The following is a 22825-nucleotide window of genomic DNA, read 5'->3' as shown; positions in this document are numbered from 1 at the left end:
ACCATATTACTTTTTTTTTAATAGTAGAGGACTTTATATGAACATAAATTCTCGGTAATCAAGAAGTTTGTTTCATGCTTGAAATTGATAATGTTCATATTTTATATGCAAACTGACAACATTGGAGTAGAACTGATCAGTCGCAGTAAAAATATTGTACTCCAACATTATGCATAAGAATAGTCTTATTCTGTTACATTAAGCACGTTATTCTTGTTTACTTAATAGTTAGGGATCGGGGCCAGCGGAATTCATTTCAATCCCCACAATAATTTGGTCGAAGTCTATATGGGTACACAACATTAGAGAAACTTAGAAGTCCAGTAGTTAAGATATTCGAGATCTGTCTCCGATGTGACGTCGAAACAGTGATTTTTAGGTGATTTCACTAAATAAGTTTTTCTTCTAAATTAGCATCGCGGAGTATTTTCTGACAATTTCAATTTTCATAAACTTAAAATCGGTTACTAATAAAAGGTATGTTTTTGCACGATGAACATGGTAAATGTATTCACGATGAGAGTATTACACACTTTATAAAACTGTCATTTAAGGTACAGTATGTATTATCGTTTTAGAATCAATAGACTGGAAACTTCCCGCATTTCATAGATTTTATTTTTCTTCTGCTTTTAGGGTCAGAGGCTTAGGACACCAGAGCATTTTTAGTAAATGATGTAAAACACTTGTGAACAGCCTTTTCACTGGGGATGGTCTTTGAGCTTGCCCTGAACCCTACGTCCCCGCCGTTAAGGGAAACGACTCAATGTGTTCATGTTGCCTCCACGAGATTATATACTATTTAGGAAGGTTCTCTAGCAGAAAGGGTGTTCACAGTGTTCTTTATAAAATCTCCTTAAAGCTGAATTAAAGCGACTGAAGAGAATAAAAGATGTTTCGTGTTCAAGGGGTAAAGTTCTGTTGGACGTACGGAGGAGAAGACAGACCTTCCGCATATAAGGTCTTGCCCGGGGGACGGTTGTGGTGTTTACATGTCCTCCTATTTGGCGCGAGGACGGCACCAGGCCATGTCGAAAATAAAAGTCTGGCAAATACGAGATCACAGTAACTAAATAAGTCTTGATTACACACAGGGTGGTCCATATCATACAGGGAGGTCCATACTATATAAGTCTTGATTTATATAAAGGATGACTCATACATTACACAACCCATTTTTCATGCCTTTAGGATAGCACAGTCAGCACTGCCATTGTCAACACTGCATCATTTTCTACTTCCCATAACCCTTTTTATGCTGTATAATGGCTGTTTTTTAAGTCACTTGCTTGTATGACTGATTAGTATTTTCAAGAATATGCTAGAACAATAATTCACTCCTCACAAAAACCGACTAAGCCCTGCCAGCAACATATATTTGGATAGCACAGCTGTACGGAAATAATCATCTATGCATCTATCTATCTATCTGTCTGTCTGTCTGTCTGTCTGTTTCTATTGAATAAAGAAGCGCAGTCATTTTAGATGATTACTGACGGGCTAAAGAGAAGTAAAAGGATTACTATAACCTCCAGCCATATTTAAGCTCTTTAGCACGAGGACGGCATTTTTATTTTAGTCTCGCTGTCTGTACATGCTTTCCTTCAGCTTAAACAAGACCTCATGTTGTGAAGTGGTAACTAAAGGCGAAATTTAACCTGAGATGAAAAAAAAAATTATAATGATAATCTTAAGGTGAATATAATCGCCAACGTTGAACTGAATAGGGTAAGTTAATTCAGTAGACTGAAAGGATCGCTCATGACGACTCAGTTGATCTAATTTGACTACCACAGTTTAATTTTACTTAGAAACCGTAGCAGGCAGAGAATTAATCCCCCCCTCACACAAGCGTCTTGTATTTTCATCCAGCGATTTTCGGACGATTTTATGCAACTGAAGCTAAATTTAGGAACCACGGTGTCAAAAGCTACTTCGATAAATACTACTAAGCGGACTAAGGCACATAAATTACTGTTTTCGCTATTTCCGTTCCAGACAATTTTGCTGAGATGGCCTTCCCGTGAGGTTAAGTGCGTCTCTCTCTCTCTCTCTCTCTCTCTCTCTCTCTCTCTCTCTCTCTCTCTCCAATATGATAGTGCTTATGCTATTCAAAAAGCAATTTAAGAATGTACCCTTATATACGGTAATGTTAAACAAAAATAATATTGAACGCCTTCGGAAGACGTTCGTAGCTGATCCTGCCAGAAAATTCACACACACACACACACACACACACACACACACACACACACACACACACACACACACACACACACACACGAGGAAAATACATGAAAATTTAACGGGACAGATCAAATTAACCAGATCTCTTAACAAAACCAAAATCCTATTACACAGGAAAATATTAAGTTTTAGGCTCTCCTCATCTCACTTATAATAACAATCGTTTGGCTCCAGCTGGAATGGAAAACTAGAGTTGTTCAGACCATGAGGGGGCTAAGGGTGACAAATTAAGACTCCAAGCTGTTACGTCCCCTTTTCCTGCGCATAAAATCGCTTGGTGTTAACGGGAATAGAATGAGAGTCGCCCCCAACACGCTCGGGTCAACTCAAGCTGTGTGTAAATGCCTCACCCCTAATATATATCCTCTTAAACGTTCTTGCCAGTCTGTTTTTAAATAAACCGAAAATTTTACCCGCCTCGACAAACAGGTAATGGCGGTACCGGTCAGACTCGTTCCGGGCGTTTACTGGGGAGGGCGGGCCAGCGAGCCTACAAACATGAGACACGCTGCCACCTCAGGGTCCGTGTTTATTAAAGAAACCTAATCACACTTGACCATAAGCAAACCTCCATGATAGTTAATTCCTTTAGTTACGATCCCTATAGTACGATGTCGTATTTTCCATGGTATTCTTCTTACCCCTTAACTTTTTTTTAGTAGTAGTAGTAGTGGTAGTAGTCGTGGTAGTAGTAGTGGTTGTAGTAGTAGCAGTAATAGTAGCAGCAGCATTTTACTGGGAATACGTTTCCTGGAGAGAGTTAATGAAGGCTATTCTCGTATATTGCCACACCAGCTCGATAGGTCTCTTCTGAGCGTGTGATGGGATATGTGTGGCTGTCTAATTGGTGGAATGAGTTGGTCCACTGATGTTTGTTAGAAGAAGTTGTAAGTCTTCTACTTGTGAGTTGACTGTAGGTTTCAGTTTGGAAATGTAAAGTGCTTCCAGAAACATGAGTCTACGTGGGTCTTTTTCACGGTCATTTATTTCAGTACCGTACATTTTTTGAGGTGCTGACGGGTGAGGGAAGTGTTGTGACTAGTTCTGTAGTGATTTTTTATCGAACCATTCTGTAGGTGGCATGTGAGGGGCCATGACAGTTTAGTTCTCTTCATTCCTACTTAGGTATAAGGCCCACAGTCCTTCCTTGTGCAAATATGCCTGTGGATGATGTGATCTTTTGCAGGGTTGGGTCCAAGTACGGTACTTGTACTTGGTACTTGGACTTAAGTACAGTTTTTCATGTACTTGTACATGGAGTTTAAAATTTGGGTTGTACTTGTACCTGTACTTAGACCCTAAGTACTTGAAAAAATACCAAGTACTTTCAAGTACAATCAAGTACATTTTATTTAACAAAAATTTATATATTCTATTGGACTTTATAAAGGTATTATTAAGCAGACATAATATTCTGTCATAGAAGAAATGGTTTGATTTAAAAAGTGTACTTATATTCCAATACGCTACTTTCTACCTTAATAACTTAACCTTAAGAATGTGACGATCATTTAATTTCCTTCTTCGAAACAGGGGCACTTTTGTATGGTATAAGTACTTGTTTTGTACTTAAGTACAATGACATGTACTTGGACTTGGACTTACGTAAATTGGAAAAAGGCTGTATTTGTACTTGTACTTGAAAAATTTCAGGGTACTTTGACTTGGACTTAAGTACAATAGCCTGTACTTGGACCAACGCTGTCTTCTTGCATGGGCTTACTTTTCATGGCAGGGCAGCTCTTGAGTAGTAGCTGGCAGCTTTTGCAGATCATGTAGTATGTGATCAGCGTGATGCTTTCATTAGGATCTGTGCATTTAACATTTTTATGAATTATATTTTTCATTATTCTCTCGTCAGTTTTATGCTCTGTAGACATGTTATTTTGGTAGTTCAACATGATTTCCTTTTTTTCGTTTTTGAGAGAAGAAGCATTGTAGCTTGAGTACCATTTGTTAACCGCATTCGTCACAACGTCTTCCAAGTCGCTATTTCGGTATCCATTGTTGACGAGTACAGTACTTAGGTAGGTCTTTCCAATTCTGAATGAACACTGCTCAATGAGGAAGAGTGAGTAAGGGCACGGCAGACGTAGGCGCTGATGGTGGGTCGTAAATATCGCTGGGGGCATTCACTTTTGCGGTTGAGACATTCTTTATTGACTGATTTTATGTAAACAGCATTTGTGAATCCAGAGTAGCGGGTGATCACTAGGACATTGAGGAATGGGAGGTGGCCTTGGGTTGGTTCTTCGAAGTGATATTTAGGCGAAGGCATCGATGAGGAGCTGTCTGAGGCTCTGAAGTTTTTGGATGTCCTTTACTATAACGAAGATGTCGTCAATATAGCGGCCGTATATTGAAGGACGGTTGTTAGTCAAAATAGTGGCCTCGGCTGTACCCATAAGTTTGTCAGGAGGACTCTTAGAGGGCTGCCCATTGCAACACCATCTACCTGGCGATACATCTTTCCACGGGAGCAGATGAAAGAGGCCTTTTTCGTACAAAGTTCCATCAGGGTTTGGAGGCAGGTTTCTGGCATGCCGAGAGGCGTAGTTTCTTCACACCTATATTCTTGGTCGAGGATGACTTGCATAGTTCTGTCCAGAGGTACATTGGTAAATAGACAGTTGACGTCCAAAGAAGGGATGTTATGTTCTTCTGCAGGCAGTGCATGCTTCAAAATCTCGAGGAACTGGCTAGCTGATATCAGACAATATCAGTAGGTACGTAGAGTGTGAATATTTCGTTCAGTTCTTTGCTATGGAGTAGGTAGCAGTCGAGATCTGCGAGATGATGGGGCTAAGTGGATAGCCTGGCTTCTGTGTCTTGACGTTGTCATACGCATAGCCAAGGGAATATTCACCTGTCAGTTTACGGAAGTGAAGGACGTTTGTAGTGGCGTTGATAGTTTCAATCATAACGTTGGCTTCTTTCTTAATTTCTTTTGTGGGGTTGCGATAAATCTTCTCGAACTTGTAGGTGTCAGAGAGTATGTTATCCATTTTTTGTAGGTAGTCCTTCGAAACGATAACAAATGCTGCCGTCTTGTCTGCTATCCTTACGATACAACTTTAACGAAGTTGTTTGGCTGCATACAGGTGTCGTTTGCGGACGAGGTTGCGTTGGAAGGAGTTCCTTGATATAGAGGCTTCGGCGATAAAGGAAGCTAGGAGTTATCTTGTCGTTTCGAATTAGCCTTCTCTCTCCAGTTTCTGAATTTCGATTAGGAGGACTTCAATCTCAAGCCTCTTGTGGTGGGGTCGAGGTTAAGTCATGAAGCAGCAGGTGAGTCCCGTATTAAATATTTCTTCTTGTTCCTGCTGCAGTTCAAGGTTCGGGACATGGTTAATAAATCCTGTCGGAAGTTGAAGGAGTTTAATATTGTTGCCATACATCCTGGAAAGCTTGGCAATGTTTCTGGCTTCCACGCCTTGACGATGTTGCTGCTGAAGTCAATGTAACTCGTCTTTAACAGATTTTCATATATTTTCAGGGATGTCGGCTTCTTTCCATCTTGCGCCAAGTTCACGGAGGCTTTTTTTTACTTTCCGTGACAAGCTGAAGTTTCTCTTTCTGCTGGCGCTCCACAAGTTCTGAACCTAAGGGTGGCTCCCTCGTCATGGAGCTTTATATTTTTGTAGCCAGGTAAGATATTTTCTTGTAAGCAAACGAGGTTGAATGCAACTGCTGTTTCTGAATTGTTTAATTTCTGTTCAGTGCTTTCAATGCTTCGGGCTATGCTAAGTTGATTTTCATTCAGACTTCTGAGTATCTGTCCAAATATTGGTATATATGGTAACGTTTTGTTCCTTCCTAATCTAACGATGTTCCCTATAGAGCAGTGATTCTCAAACTATAGGTCGCGACCCAAAGGCGGGTCGCGAGAGGAATTTTGATGGGTCGCAGGGACATTGAATAGGCCTAATGCTTTCAGTGTATGTTATTTACTTAACCGAAATTGTAATTATCCTTATTACACTATTAGCATATTCACATTGACTACGATAAGCTATATACCGGTTTCTCTCTCTCTCTCTCTCTCTCTCTCTCTCTTTATCCTGTGGGTTGCGAAGTCTTGAAATATTACAGACAGGGTAACACACTAAAAAGTTTGAGAACCACAGCTACAGAGTCCCCTTACCTGCACCTTGGTTATTAGAAGAAAATTATTATCGGGTAATTAAGATTTATTTTTGGTATGAAGGATAAAGAGAGGGTGCAAAGTATTACCATGTCTCTTGTTTTTTCTACAAAAATAAAACCAGAGTTAGGATGGGCTGCTAAATTCGTTTGCAAATGTGAACCCTGTACGGTGCAGGGGTGGAGGAGGGAGTGTGGGGGAGTGCAGCCTGCCTGGCCTGACGTCCGATAAAACCCACAACTGCCTCCCACATTAACTCCTCCCTTCCCACGATTTATTAACCGGCGTTGCCAGGGAGACGTAAGCACCATTATCGGCGATCTGGGTGCTTAATTATTCTTTGTTTTCCTTAGAGGAGCTGTCCACTCAGTTAACAGTCGTTGTAGCAAGCACAGGTCCTTCCGATCACCCTGCCTTTCCAGCAGAGATTGTTGTTGCTTCACTCAGAGACACCATTAGCGTCGTTCATAAAGATATCAAGTCACCTTAACTTCTACAGCGGCTTTACAGGAAATACCTTTGACAAAAATTAATGCTTTGGCTACATTTCATACTAAGCAGCCTTTACTTTTGAGATGGTCCTTTCTCGATCCTGATCATTCTCCAAAATATGCTTCTTTACATGCCACAAGGCTATTATGACAATCATCCTTTTCATAACCTGATATGGTCAAAACCTCTTCGCGTTAGCGGCTGCACAATAAACTTTGACACCGTTAATCATAATGCCCTACCTAAGCACACCATTTTTCAGACGGTCCTTTTGTTGTAGAAAAAGTAAATTTTTCAGTTTTGATGTGTTCACCAGTTTCTCAACGTTCTTGGAAAGTAAATTTTTCCTTAAGGGTAGATTAAGGGAATAACAATTTGCCAAAGCTAGGTTCAGAGGGTGCTAAGGGTCTGAAGAATGACGGAGTTTGACTCCAAAGATGTTAGGGTAGTACTAGTATTCTCATTGATTACAGAAGCTTCCTAACACCCTTAACGATTTATTTTTGGATATGGCTGGATAATATCCTTTTATACGTTATCTCATTTTCTTTGTTCTCATTTTCACTTGAGAACTTTACTTGGCTTAAGAGAGAGAGAGAGAGAGACTTCGAACTGGGAAACGAGACAGCAAATCTTAATGAACCCCATCCCTGCTATATAAAAACTGAGTGAAGCTAATAAAAAAGGTTAAATAAAACTGTTTCCTAGGGAATGTGGTTAAACTGGAGAATACGTCAACGTAGTATAGGGGTATAATAAGACAGGTGTAAAAATACGAGATGCGGGAGCTTCCAGGCACCCCCTCGATGAAAGACTGTGGTGTGGTGTAATGTGGGTGGGTGTGGTGGTGTATGGTGTTGGAGGGTGTGGTGGTGTGTGGTGTGGCTTGGGAAGATTATTATGTGATGTGCTGTGAGAGGGTGATTAGGTGTGGTATGATATGGTATAGGATAATGATTGTGTGTGGTGTGGTGTGGAAGAGTGGTATGGTGTGCTGTGTGGTGTGAAACGGTATGGTGTGGTGTGGTTTGGTCTAGTGTGGTGTCATGTGGTGTGGATTCCCTAATATTCAATACGGTACAGTCTACGTGATGCACCTTGGCCGAAAATCATTAGTGAGGGACAGGTGGACGGAGGCACTGTTTCAGACGATCCCACATCAAAAAATTGCCGTCACCCTCACAGCAAGACACGGCGCGACAACCCACACATGCCACCTACTTGGCCACTAACATTCATCGTCCATATTGAATCATGCTAAGCCTACGGGTTTTTCAATCTCTCGAGTGTAATCATATTGTGGTCTCTCCATGATCCGACCACCCTAATGGAGAGAGCGAGAGAGAGAGAGAGAGGGGGGGGAGGTAATTAAGCGAGGTTCAAAGATCTTTTAATTGTGGTAGCAATAATAGTACTTATGGTGGACAGTAGTAATCTCTTTCTCTCTCTCTCTCTCTCTCTCTCTCTCTCTCTCTCTCTCTCTATCTCTATCTCTATCTCTATCTATCTCTCACACACACACACACACACACACACACACACACACACACACACACACACACACACACACACACACACACACACACACACACACATTTTTCAGAGAGAGAGAGAGAGAGAGAGAGAAACACACATCATCCAATCCATCCATCACGATTTCCGACGGGGGCTTTGAGGCGGCTAATTCGGCCCAGAGGATGATTCGGCACTGTCTACTAAACCGACACGAGACGAAGCGAGACGAGGTGAGATAAGGCGGGCCGAGTGGGGGGCCGTACGAAAGAGGCGAATGATTGATCTAAGCCGAATAATCCAAGAGCTGGGAGCTTAGGGAGTTTGGGAGCCGAGAGTTGATTAGGACGAGACTGTTTGTTTTTGTCCTTGATGTCGGGTGTCTGTTTAAGGAATAGAATTTGTTATATGGAAGTTTTGGACTTATTTTTATACATCTGTTGTTGTATCTCTATCTGTCCATTTATCTATCTGTCTGTCAATTAATCAGTCTATCTATCTCTTCATCTGTCTGCCTGTCTGTTTGTCTATTCATGCATTTATATACCCACACACCCACCTATGAGTCTGTCTCTCTGTCTATCTATCTATCTATCTATATATCTATTTCGCAAGCTATGTCTATATCTGCATCCATCTATTTTTATTAACACCGTATATCTATTTAGCAAGCCAACTGTCTATATCTTTATCTATCTATCTATCTGTCTATATATCTCTATCTATATTCTTTCTATTTTAAGACGATTTTCATTTACTTAAAGAAGGTCCCTAGTGCCGGAAAAGCTATAGAAGGCTACATTTAACCCCTCCAGTCTCAAAACTCCCTACAGAGCTTATGATAAATCTACGGTAGTTACTGGATTTAGGAAGTTCATAATTAATACTCGGATGGCTAAAAAAGAAATAAACATAGAGTGCTGAAACATGAACTAAAAAGACAGACGACAGTGTTATTGTATTCCTAGCAAAGCAGTGAATGTTAAGTGAAATAATAAGAATACTGGTGGAAAGTTACGTGAAGTGAGCAATGAAAGTAAAGAAAAAAGAATCAGCTCTGTAGGCTACTTGTCTCTTATCTCCCTATCCGTCTGTTTTTATCTCATCGAACTATGATATCTATCCGCCTTTATCCCCAGCCATCCGTCTGTCATTATGTTTACTTATCCATCTATCTCTGTCTATCGATGCCTGTCTGTCTATATCTATCCATCTGTGTCTATATATGCATCTCATCTATGTCTATCTATTCACAGAGTCAACAAAAGTAAGCGCACACAACCTGAGATGCAGAACAGCGACAATTAATACAAAATCGTAAAATATTCACCACAAAATATATATCGGAAGGAAAGGACTATGCGTGAGAGGACGATACATAATTTTATTCGTTATCCCTCTCGCTGCCGTGCCTTAGGGTACGGCCTCACCGGACGCGACGAGCGGGGAGACTTGAGCGGATAGGGATGAGGCGACACGATAAAACACTAAACCCTACGTGGGTGGGCACACTGAATGAGCGGGGAGATTTGTCGCCCCCGCTCACCCATCACGATCGTCGCTACGCGATGCAACATGTTCCAAAATGTCACGCACTGCCTAGCGACATCCACAGACTTGATAGCCAAATGGTAGACCAAACAAAATATAAACACTAAGGGAAAAGTATAAGTGCAAGAAACCAGTAAATTTTTCATACCATGAAAACAAAAGAGAATCGGTAAGAGAGGAATGAGAAAAAACAGATGGTCATAAATCTAAACTATTTGCTTTACTCATTTCATTTTAACCTGGTCTAAAATTATCATCTCTTCATCTTGAATGGTTTATAGCAATCGTTTAACACTCGAATATGGTCCTAGTCACGAAGAAGTTCTATGGAAATGACCGGGAATAGCAATATCTTTTCTAACACTGAACTACGTGCAGTAAGGAGCAAGAGAATGAAAATCAGGACCAATTGAAAGAACTGTATTTTTTCTGAAGCTTAATATTAGTCATGTACATTATACATTAACAGGAAATCAAAGAGGGAGAAACAAAGAGAATATGAGTCAAACGGCAGAAAATCTATATACATAAATACAGAAATGCAAAGATGAAGGCTGGTATTCGCAGTGGTTGAGGAAGTTCCCTAGTGCATCTTCGTAAGTGATTTATTCTGTTTATTCCCCCTTACTGTCCCCTTCTGTGATACTTAAATCAATCTAATTTCACCATACATTTCAGACATAATGTCCAAAATTATATTAACTAGCCATGTCCAGAAATAAATCACTAAGGAAGAGGTGTTAGGGATCCTTCTAAAGTGATGACAATACCGGCCAGTGAAGAAATCGACAATGACGAAAACAAAGGAGGATCAGAACTTCTTAGTCTTTAATATATGTAGGATCCTAGACTTCGGAACACCTTTCCCTTGGCGATTTATTTTGTACAATACACCTTTCAACCTTGTATATTAAGTAGATGTGTAATTATTATATCCACATACTGGTATTTTACACTATTATCATACCTGAAAGATGATAATGAGGGGCAGTGTACAAAATCACTCGCAAACGAAGAGATGTTACAAAAAATCCAGTGTAATTTTTATCAGATGGCACTCTGTCTCATCATACCTGCGCCTCGATGAATTAAAATATTACAGCCACACGAAAACTCAAAGGGAAAAACACGGAAAATTGGATAGAAAAGAAGCACACACACACACACACACACACACACACACACACACACACACACACACACACAGGCGGGTAAAAACATTATCGCTGGCTTGGTAAAGGCGGGCGCTAAAAACTGATGGAACAGCATAAAATTACAAGAAGTAGAAAAAATCAATAAATAAAAAAATAATGCATCAACAAACAACGAAAACAATTAATGAAATAACATGAGAAATAAAAGAAAAGCATTCGGGAACCGAATGCTAATCGCCCGCCAGAATATGCTGTTCGCAAAGTCCAAGATTTTGGCCATATCTTGATACCCTGAAGGTATCATGTCGACAGCTCAAGTTGTTCATGAGATACGAGTATAATGGTCCTAAAGGCGGGGGGTAAAAACTAGTTGACCTCTGGCAGCTATTTTGGCAACCTTGTTCTTGACAACGACTGCCAATTTTCGAATTCGTCCAAGATTTTGGCCATATCTTGATACCCTGAAGGTTTCATGTTAATAGCTCAAGCCGTTCATGAGATATAATGGCACTAAAAGCGGGCGATAAAAACTACTTGACCCTTGGTAGCCATTTTGATGACCTTGTCCTTGACCCCATGTTCCCATTTTCGAACTCATCCAAGATTTTGGCGATATCTTGATACCCTGAAAGTTTCATGTTGATAGCTTAAGCCATTCATGAGATAATGGGAACACACACACACACACACACACACACACACACACACAAGGCGGACAAAAACATTCTCGCTCCGCCTTGTAAAGACGGGCGATAAAAATGGATGGAACAGCATAAAACAAAATAAAATGGAAAGAAAATGGATGGGACAGCTAAAAAAAAAAAAAAAAAAAAAAAAAAAGGAAAACGGATGGAGCAGCAGAAAATCACAAATTAAAAAACAAAATAATGGAATATAAAAAACGAAAAAATATATGGAACAACATAAAAAAAAATGAATGAAAACATAAAACCAAAAAAATCGAAAAAAAATATTGGAACAGCATAGACCTAAAAAAAAAAAAAAAAAAATGGATAGAAAAGCATAGAGAATAAGAAATAACAACGAAAAATGGATGGAATAGCATATTGAAAGGTAAAAGTGAAAAAATGGATGAAACAAAGTAACACCACACAAAACCTCGAAAACAGGAAAAAAAAATACCGAAAATTTTAATAAAACCTCATAAAACAGCCACACACTAAATTCGAAAATAGGAAAAAATGGATAGAGCGGCATTAAACCACACCAAAAAAATCGGAAACGGGAGAAAGCACAAAAATGGATATACACAGCAGCGGTAAAAGGACGACACAAAAAACTTGAAACCAGGAAAACAAAAGAAGAACAGGATGGGGGAGCATAAAACACCCACCAAAATAATAATGGAACACGAAAAAATGGATAAAATAGCATTAAATTGAGGAAACACAAGGTAAGACAAACAAGAAATCGCCAAAAATCCCCACGAAAAAAGAGCATCAGTGAGACAGCTGGGCGTGAAGAAGACGCACATAAGTTTACCTCCTTTAAATAATCAATTCCCTCATGCACGAAAACACGAAAAGATATAACAAAATAACCTACTACAACAAGGAAAGCAGTTTAGACATTTATGCAGACGGTGGGAAAAAAGGAAAAAAAAAAAAAGGAAATGGAATTCGGATGCATAGAGCGTAGAAATCGAGAAATTACCACGAAAACAAAAGGTCCTTGGCCAGAGAGAACGCGTATATCCTCCTCCTAATCCCGCCTCCACCCAGATCAGTGAAATGACTCGTGCAGAAGGGCATGGCGTGGAAATGACCTGTGTTTTTTCTCTTTTCATGTTAATTTCCTCTCCATTTCAGTATCATTTTATTTCAGTCTCATGTTCACTCTTTCTCCTCTCTATTCGTCTCTCTTATTTACAGGATCTTCATTGCTTAAATTTGGGATAGCCTTGATAAATCTCTCTCTCTCTCTCTCTCTCTCTCTCTCTCTCTCTCTCTCTCTCTCTCTCATCATTAATTTTTGTGATATTGCCCATTATTTGCATCAGCGATATAGATACGAGCTTCATTAACCGCACTGCATAGTCTACACATGACACAAAGCTAAGGGTGATATTTCGTCACTCGAAAAGATTAGAGTACAGCATATGGAATTAGCAGAATGAGAGAGACTAGAATACAACATAAGAGAATTAACAAAAGAGAGAGAGAAAAAGAGACAGACAGACAGACAGACAGACAGAGAGTTGTCTGAACAGTTGCAAATGTCTTTCAATGTAGACAAGTGGCAGATAATGCACATTTTTCCTTCAGACCCAACTACCCCTTGTGAAATTGCTGACATATTGCCAATAGTGACGAAAATCGAACTCGGGACTCTTCAGATAAGAGCCAGACAGCTTTCTACCGCCACCAAGAAAAAAGCTGTCTAGCCTTGTCACATATCTGAAACCATACACCCCTCGCCCCCACTGATGGTGATGATGATGATGATGATGATGATAATGATGATGGTGATGATAATGATGATGGTGATGATAATGACGGTGATGCATATACGATCAATATCAGAAATACACAAGTAACATGAAAGTCAATGAGCAGGTGAAATACGCCAAAGAAATGCAACGGCCTAGAAGCTCCTGCATCTTCGCTGGGATTCGATACTTTCCCAATGGCGTCTTTATATTCCTGTTACCGCAAAGGAATTGTTTTCAGCTATGGAGAGAACCAATGTATTTAGGAAAACATTATGTTAAGGATATTCACGTGTGTGGATGGTCATGTGTGTGGATGGTCAGGTGTGTGGATAACCATGGGTGTGGATAATCAGGTGTGTGGATAACCAGGTGTGTGGATAACCATGGGTGTGGATAACCATTGGTGTGGATAACCAGGTGTGTAGATAATCAGGTGTTTGGATAACCATGTGTGTGGATAACTAGGTGTGTGGATAACTAGGTGTGTGGATAACTAGGTGTGTGGATAACTAGGTGTGTGGATAATCAGGTGTGTGGATAACCAGGAGTGTGGATAACCAGGAGTGTGAATAGCCATGTGTGTGGATATCCAAGTGTGTGTGGATAACCAGGTGTGTGGATAACCAGGTGTGTGGATAACCAGGTGAGTGGATGACCAGGAGTGTAGATAACCAGCTGTGTGGATGGTCAGGTGTGTGTATAACCAGGTGTGTGGATAATCAGGCGTGTGGATAATCTGAACAACAACAACAGTACACATTTTACCTTTAGTATCCCTGTCTTTCAGCGTTTGTTTCTGTTGTAATAATGAGTCGTATTTTCGTTTTTTACTGATATTTCTTACCAGGTCAGTTTCATATAGGTTTTCACGCCAATCTTATCCCATTCTTTTGGTTCCTACTAACCTTACATCACTTAATCTAACCTAACCTAACCTAGCGTAACCTAAGCTAACCTAACCTAACCAAACCTGACCTGACCTAACCTAGCCTAACCTAACCTAACCTAGCCTAGCCTAACCTAGCCTAACTCAACGTAACCTAACCTAACCTAACCAAGCCTAACTCAACGTAACCTAACCTAACCTAACCAAGCCTAATCCAACCTAGCCTAATCTAACCTACAGACATGAGAACAGGTCGGTTTTAGAGCCAGATTAATCAGCTTCGTAAAATGTCCATCTCTTCTCAGCATTACCTGAAGGTCTGAACGTACACTGAGAGGGTGTGGGGGTCCTTGGATGTCGCGAGTGTAGATAAGAGGATAAGGGGTGTCAATCATGAGAGAGAGAGAGAGAGAGAGAGAGAGAGAGAGAGAGAGAGAGAGAGAGAGAGAGAGAGAGAGAGAGAGAGAGAGAGAGAGAGAGAGAGACAGACAGACAGAGACAGACAGAGACAGACAGACAGACAGACAGACACACACACACACACACACACACACACACACACACACACACACACACACACACACACACACACACACACACACGGATGGGGAGGGTGTCGTCCGCAAGGTGAAGTGAAGCCTGATAGCCAAAATGAAACGTCCGGGTACTGAAGATAGCAGAGAGAGAGAGAGAGAGAAATAACCAAATACGAGAACTGGAAAAAAGGATTCTCTCTCTCTCTCTCTCTCAATGTTCTATAGTTAATCTTGGAATATATTTTACTTTTGTGTCCAAGGTCTAACTAACGTGGAAGGATCGTAAGGTTTGTGTTGTCTGTGTATCTATCCAACACACTCGTCTTCCTCTCTGCACATCTCCCTTTCTCTCTCTCTCTCCCTTTCGTCCTCCATTCCTCCTCTCCCCCCCTCCCTCTCCCTAACCGTCCACCCTTCCTCTACTTCATATCCATCTATTTCTTCCTCCCTCCCTCCCTTCCTTCCTCCTTCTCCTTGTCTTTCTTGTTCCTGCTTTTCCTCCTCCCTACCACTTTCTCTGCCCCTCCCTCCCTCACTGTGTTATAGGAAGATATGGAGAATCTTGGGAGAGTACAACGAAAAGTGATAATAAGCGATAAATGACGAAAATGATGCCTAGACTGAGACATAAAGCATATGTGGAACGAGCAGAGAAGTTGAATCTGTTTGCTTTAAGGAAACGCAGACTGCCGGGAGATTTAATTCAAGTATACAAAATCTTCAAAGGACATGATAGTATGGCTGTCGAAAAGCACTTCACAGTAGATCAGTCGAATTATACTATACTAAGTTTTTTTAATCATTATTATTATTTTTTTTAAATCAGGGCGAAGATGCACTTGACAGTTTTGGTGATGATAGGCTGCGTGCTTCATGCCCGAAGACCATCGTTGTATTTCAAATAATTACAAGGTTTCAATTCATATTACCAATAATTATTTGAAATACAACGATGTTATTTGGACATGTTGCCTTCAGCCAGAAATAATCAACCTGTCAAGTTCATCTTCGCCTAGATTAAAGAGAAAAAAAAATGAGTGAGCCAGTGGACATACAATCGTTGGCAAGTGTTCCTACTCACCTGAAGGTAAGCATTTCCTCAGTAGGTTTGTGAATATATGGAACAAGTTGCCTCCTCATTTGGTTAACTGTGATGCAGTACTGACAACTGAAAACCGCCAAATCCCGAGCTAAGCCTGTTCATTTTTTAATAATACATATATCATTTAAGATGTCTTGCAGTTCAAAACATGAAGGGTGTACCAGTTACCATAGAACAAGCTGTTCATTAAGGTGACTAGATGTGTTTCCCCTGCAGGTTAAATCGTATGGAACATGATTCCCATTCATCCTTTCCCATGAAATTTCTATGACAGTTTTCTATGTTGCAAGGTGTTCCTTGTCACTATTTGCTGCCGGCCTTGGCTGGAGGGGCTTCCTGCTTTCCTGTGTTTGACTTAAACAGATAGAATAGTTTTATTAGTTATAATCTATCCTGTAACAAAGCCTAAAGAGGACCAATAGGTATGTTGGTGTATCTTGTCCTTTGTACTCCATTGTACTCCCCATGTCTGTTTCCTCCTCCTCCTCCCTCTCTCACTTTCATCTCTCCCTCTCTCCCCCTCATCTCTTCCCTCCTTCCTCCATCTGTCTCTTTCCCTCCATATCTACCCTTCCATCACTCCTCTCCTTTTACGAGTACATCTCTCTCTCTCTCTCTCTCTCTCTCTCTCTCTCTCTCTCTCTCTCTCTCTCGAGCTATAATGGATTCGATATCTTATGGTCGTTTCCTGTGGCGTTTATTATTCTGACGTGACAAAGATGAAGACGATTCCAACCTCCCACGATAATATATACATAAAAAAAAAAAAAGGATATTCAAAGAGATTAATGCATTTTTTCCTAATCTTAAAAAAAAAAAAAAATGGCTCTTAGGTAATGATGGTGTGATAGCCGTGGATTGAGGATTTTTTTTTTTTTTTCTCTCTGACTCGGATGATTCGGGGAGGATCAGATAAGGCGATTCCTATTTAACACTGTTTGAATGCGCCATTATTAAAATTTCTCACATCGCTGTGGGAAGTTTTATTATTCTTGTCATTGTTATTGCAGTGTTACCTACTTCCTCCTTAGCCTTTATCACTCTTTTTCTGTGCCTGCCCTCCTCTCTTCCTATTTCCCTCATCTTTCCTGTCACTTCTTATTGCATTTCTTTCCTTTACAGGTGGCTTCACATTGAGTGACAAGCCAAATGGTTTCCTGTTAGTCAAGAAACCATTTACAACGCTGGGTTGTAACCATATAACCAAACCATATGTGTTCCCTATGTGTCAACGAGTGGGTTGATGGAGAGTTAGTACCTCTCCCCGTAAAACAAATAACTCAAAGTCAAATGGCCACCCCTTACAGGATTATGGCGTCTGGCAGTAGATAGACAGAATATTATTATTACTATTATTATTATTATTATTATTATTATTATTATTACCTTGGCTCAGTGGGTTAGAGCGCTCCGCTCTGACCGAAGGGTCGGAGGATCGAATCCACCCAAGGGTCATTGGTAGACATCACGAAGGGCATCCGGTCATAAAATGCTACACGCTCCAATCCAAAAGTCCTCTACCCAGGGGCAACGCCTTTGCCCTTCGGGGATACCTGGCGTAAAACCAAATTATTATTATTATTATTTTTTACTTTTAGACTGAGATATTTCAAACGCTATTAGGCCAATAGTATTCAAACCGATCAACTTAGTCAGACAGCTTCCGCTTCTTTTGGCCAAATGTGGTGGCAATTCGTCAACCAGATCTCCAGGTATTATCCGGAACAGAGACAAGAGAGTCAGCCGCGCTCTCTCAAGAACTGCTTAAGCTAGGAAGCTAAAATGTTATTATAATTTAGCCTTAAAGCTGATGCAGTGCTTAAAGGAGTATGGTTCCAGTCGGTTGAGTGTTCCCTGAGACCGTCTGCGGTAAATAACTGGAACTTTTCCAGATAATACGGATGTCACCTAATTTTCCATGAAGGATTAAAGCTAGAACCCCCAAATGGTGGATTTATAGACTGTGATGACCTAAGGGACATGCACAAGATCAGTGACCTTGACCTTGCTTGGGGTAAAAATCTGGGACTTTCCTCGGCAGTGGAGATAATTTATCCCCTGGTTAATGCCTTTATTTATTTATTTTTACTTATTTCTTTTTTTGTTTAAAAATTATTTCTCAGACTCGAAATCTGGTATATGGAATGAAAAAGTAAAATTCATAGTAATATGGCGTTTTGTAGTCGCAGAAATTATATCAAAATATAAAAAGCATCTTTATATTTATAGATTAGAGTTTTATTGTGTTTGAAAATGGCAGAGAGAGAGAGAGAGAGAGAGAGATAGATAGATAGAGAGAGAGAGAGAGAGAGAGAGAGAGAGAGAGAGAGAGAGAGAGAGAGAGAGAGAGAGAGAGAGGCGTGAAATATGATCCATGAAATCTTTTACCTAATCCTCGATACCTGGTTTAATGGAGGATATAGTTGCTACTACGATTCGATCTCCTGAGGCGGGATTACGACTGGCTCCCTGTCGCATCTCAGAGAAGCTTCAGGAGGGTCAGACGACATTAGAATTCTTCCCTGTCTTGTGTTCTCTCGTCAAAAAACAATATTAAAATAAAAAGTAAATAAAAAATGCTAATCGCCCCCCAAAATATGTTGTTGGGTAAGGTTCAGGATACCTACAGACCAAATTCGAGACAAATGGGCAAAAATCTACGGAATTCATTAACCACGTTTCAAAAATGCCACTCCATATTAAAAAATTTTTGGTGACAGTCATTCGGCCGTCTTTGTTCAAATCACCAAAAATAATAGGATTCTGCACACCCACATAGTTGGTATTTCCTGAAAGTCTGGTGAATATTCGTCCACAACTTTTCGAGATATTTTGGCAACACACACACACACACACACACACACACACAAACACCCACCCACACACACACACACACGCACACACACACACACGCACGCACACACACACACACACACGCACACACACACACACACACGCACACACACACACACACACACACACACACACACACACACACACACACACACACACACACACACACACACACACACAATTCCTGGTAACGATAGGAAAGCTGCCGTAGCGGTTACCTGTTCTGAAAGGAAGGACAGATAAAGAATGCCGTAGAAACTTTCCTTTTCTCACAGTTCTTCCTTCAAAAATAGATCCTGGTGACAACAGGAGCTCGTAATCTCGTCGGGTAAGGAGGCTTCCTAACACCTCTTCCGAACCGATTTATTTGGCTTACTTCACCTTGCTATCCTCTTCTGAGTGATAGAAATCCTTGTAGTATCGCCATACAATGCATAACTTACAAAAGGATATTAGCCGGCCCTACCCAAAAATAAATCGCTGAGGAAGAGGCGTTAGGGACCTTCCTTACCCAACGAAGATACGGGCCAAGTAATACATCGTAAGTATGGCTGAAAATCCCACCTTTCTGGATTATATTATGACATTGCAGCATCAGATCTCAAGGGATTAATTCCTTTTTATGTACATTATTTTCCATCAATGCAGATATAAAATAATAACGGTAAATAGAAAAACTGATACATATATCATATATATATATATATATATATATATATATATATATATATATATATATATATATATATATATATATATATATATATATATATATATATATATATATATATATATATATATATATATATATATATATATATATATATAATTTATTTATTTATTTATCTATTTTAGACTTGAACATGTGTGTGTGGAAAGAAGAAGTAAAATTTCGTAATTAATATAGCGATTTGAACTCCTACGTTTATATAAAGACATTGGAGTATCAAGGGACTAATGTTTTTTACATACCTTACATTGCAGTAATATAGAAGTAAAATTATAGTCATAAATAAAAGAAACTGATAGCCTTAAAAATGTATCTCTGGCTTGAATGTTTGCCTGAGGAAGGGAGAAGTGGAATTTCGTATTAAATATGGCGATTTAAACTCCTGATGTTTCTATAAAGACATTAGAGTATTGGCCATCAGAGCTTAATGCTTTTTATATACCTGACAGTGTAAATATGTAAACTTCATCTGATAACCGAAGAGAAGATATTGATAGTTGGAAATATTTATAGCCAACGCAAATGCTGGTTGATTGTAGAAGGCAAAACAAGGAACTGGATATTAAAATGGCTCTATCAAGTATTTATAGATTTGTGATAGGTGAAGGAGAAATTGATAGCCGTGTGAAGAGTAAATTGATACCCTGAGAAAATATTTACTTGACTCAAATGCTGGTTTGATGGAGGGAGAAGCGGCAACTTGATACTAAATAGAATCTGATTGTGATGTTTTAAAAGCTAAGTGTGGGCTTGCATTCATTCCTTCTACTTGTTGTTGTTGTTGTTATTATTATTATTATTATTATTATTATTATTATTATTATCATCATCATTATATTAGTTATTGTTGTTGTTGTTATTGTTGTTGTTATCACCATTATTATTTTTATTACTTTTATTTGTATTATTTTTTATATTATTATTATGGGAGAGTGCAGTGTCTGGAAATTCCCTGTACTGTTGTTTGCAGATGATACTGTGTTGTTAAGTGAAGACAGAGGGGAGCTGCAAGGCTTGGTGGATGACTTTGGGAGTGTAAGAAACGGAATCTAAAGGTGAATGTAGGGAAAAGTAAAGTTATGGTCTTTGAGAGAAATAAAGTCAGTGAATGTACAGTGAGGTTGGATGAGGAGGAAATGTAAAATGTGAGTACGTTTAAGTACTTGGGTAGTGTGATGAGTAAGGATGGAAGTTTAGAGGGTGAAGTGCTTGAAAGGGTACAGCAGGGAAGAAAGGTTGCTGGTTCCTTGAATGCAGTGATAAGAAACAGGGAAGTGAGCATGGAAGTGAAAAGTTACTGCATGACAGTATTCTGATACAAACTCGAACGTATGGAAGGGAAGCTTGGACCTTGTTGGAGGGACACAAGTCAAGAGTGAGAGCAGTGGAAATGAGTTATTTGAGACGAGCATGTGGAGTCACATGGAGAGACAGACTGACAAGTGAAAAAGTGAAGGAACGTTGTGGTGTGGATATAGATGTAATAGCAAGCTTTAGGAGAAACAAATTGAGGTGGTTTGGCCATGTGGAGAGGATGGAGAGTAAGAGACTGACGAGGAAAATGTATGCGAGTGAGATGGAAGGGGGGAGAGCGAGGGGGAGATCAAGGATGAGATGGAGGGATGGAGTGGAGAGATTTGAAAGAGAGGTGTGTGAACTGGGAGCATGGCAGTGAAATGGCGGGGGACAGGGAGACATGGAGGCGATTTGTTTGTGGCCACCCATTATGGGATTAAGGCGTCTGGTAATAGAGATAGATTATTATTGTTATTATTATTATTATTATTATTATTATTGTTGTTGTTGTTATTATGATTATTATTATTATCATTATCATTATTATTTTTTTTACCATCACCGTCATCATCATTATTACCATCATCATCTGCATCATCTTGATCATGATCATCATCATCTTCACCTTTATTTTTCATCTTCATCGTCGCCATCTTTTATTAGTAGTTTCTTTTTCCACAGAATAACAGAATTAAGAGTGGCGTGTGTAGCAGACACTAATACGTTGAAAGAGAATCTCAGGCTCGTAAATCTTTAGAGCATGTCCGTTTAATCAATTGAACCTGGGGATGTCTTTTCCTTTTTTTTTTTTTTTTTTTTTTTTTTTTTTTTTGCCATATGATTTTTTTCCCGTTTAGCATAGACTTCGAACAGGAACCAGAAAAATATATATATCAGCAAGAGACGCGTTCCCTAAACTGAGCAAAATAATGCAACAAGAATAAACTAAAAAAAAAAATAAATACATCTGTGTTTGAAGGATTTGCGTAAAAGCAAAATAAAATAAATGAACGAGGAGGAGGAGGAGGAGGAACTCGAGAACGGCTCCTTCATGTCTCCTTAACCCACTGAACCCGAGTCTCTCTCTCTCTCTCTCTCTCTCTCTCTCTCTCTCTCTCTCTCTCTCTCTCTCTCTCTCTCTCCATTTTAACAACTGAGGGCATTAGCAGTAACCTTCACGAACCCTTTCCATATCCAAAGCTCTTTCCAAAACATAATCGTGTGGAGGTAACAGCATAAACCACAAAAGGAACGTCACACGGGTTTAGGCCAATTAAAAAAACGTCTATATGGCTCCCTGTTAAGCATTCGTCCTCGCTGCTTATACGTAGCTACTTAATTTTACGTGATATTGGTAGAGAAAGACCTATGTGATAGCCTTGTGTAGAAATTAATGGGATTTCGAGGTTTTTACCTGTATTGGGCGCTTTTTTGAGGAAGCAACGACACACACACACACACACACACACACACACACACACACACACACACACACACACACACATTTTGATTAATTAATGGCCAGATCACGGCACGTATTCTCGTTAGCTAAGCATAAAGGCTTCCTAGCACGTCCCCTTTACCAACTTATTCGAGGATTTGGTGATCTAATACACTCTTTTTGTCATTTACATAATAGTAGTAGTAGTAGTAATAGTAGTAGTAGCAGTAGTAGTAGTAGCACAGGTTCGACTGAAATGCAAACCCATTGGACTGCAGGCTGAAGTTGTCGTTCTCCTATAGCCCTCCATCCTCCTTTTGGGGGATAGGAAGGGAGTTGAGGGACGTTTGTATCACCAGACAGTTGATCTGTCCAGTTATACCAGTGCCACCACGGGAAGGCGTCTCTTTCCAGCACCAGAGATATGAT

The sequence above is a fragment of the Coenobita brevimanus genome, chromosome 93 (assembly GCF_032717465.1).
Source record: "Coenobita brevimanus isolate Jiangsu-jjx chromosome 93, ASM3271746v2, whole genome shotgun sequence".
Classification (NCBI taxonomy): Eukaryota; Metazoa; Arthropoda; class Malacostraca; order Decapoda; family Coenobitidae; genus Coenobita; species Coenobita brevimanus.
This window is presented reverse-complemented; position numbering follows the sequence as displayed.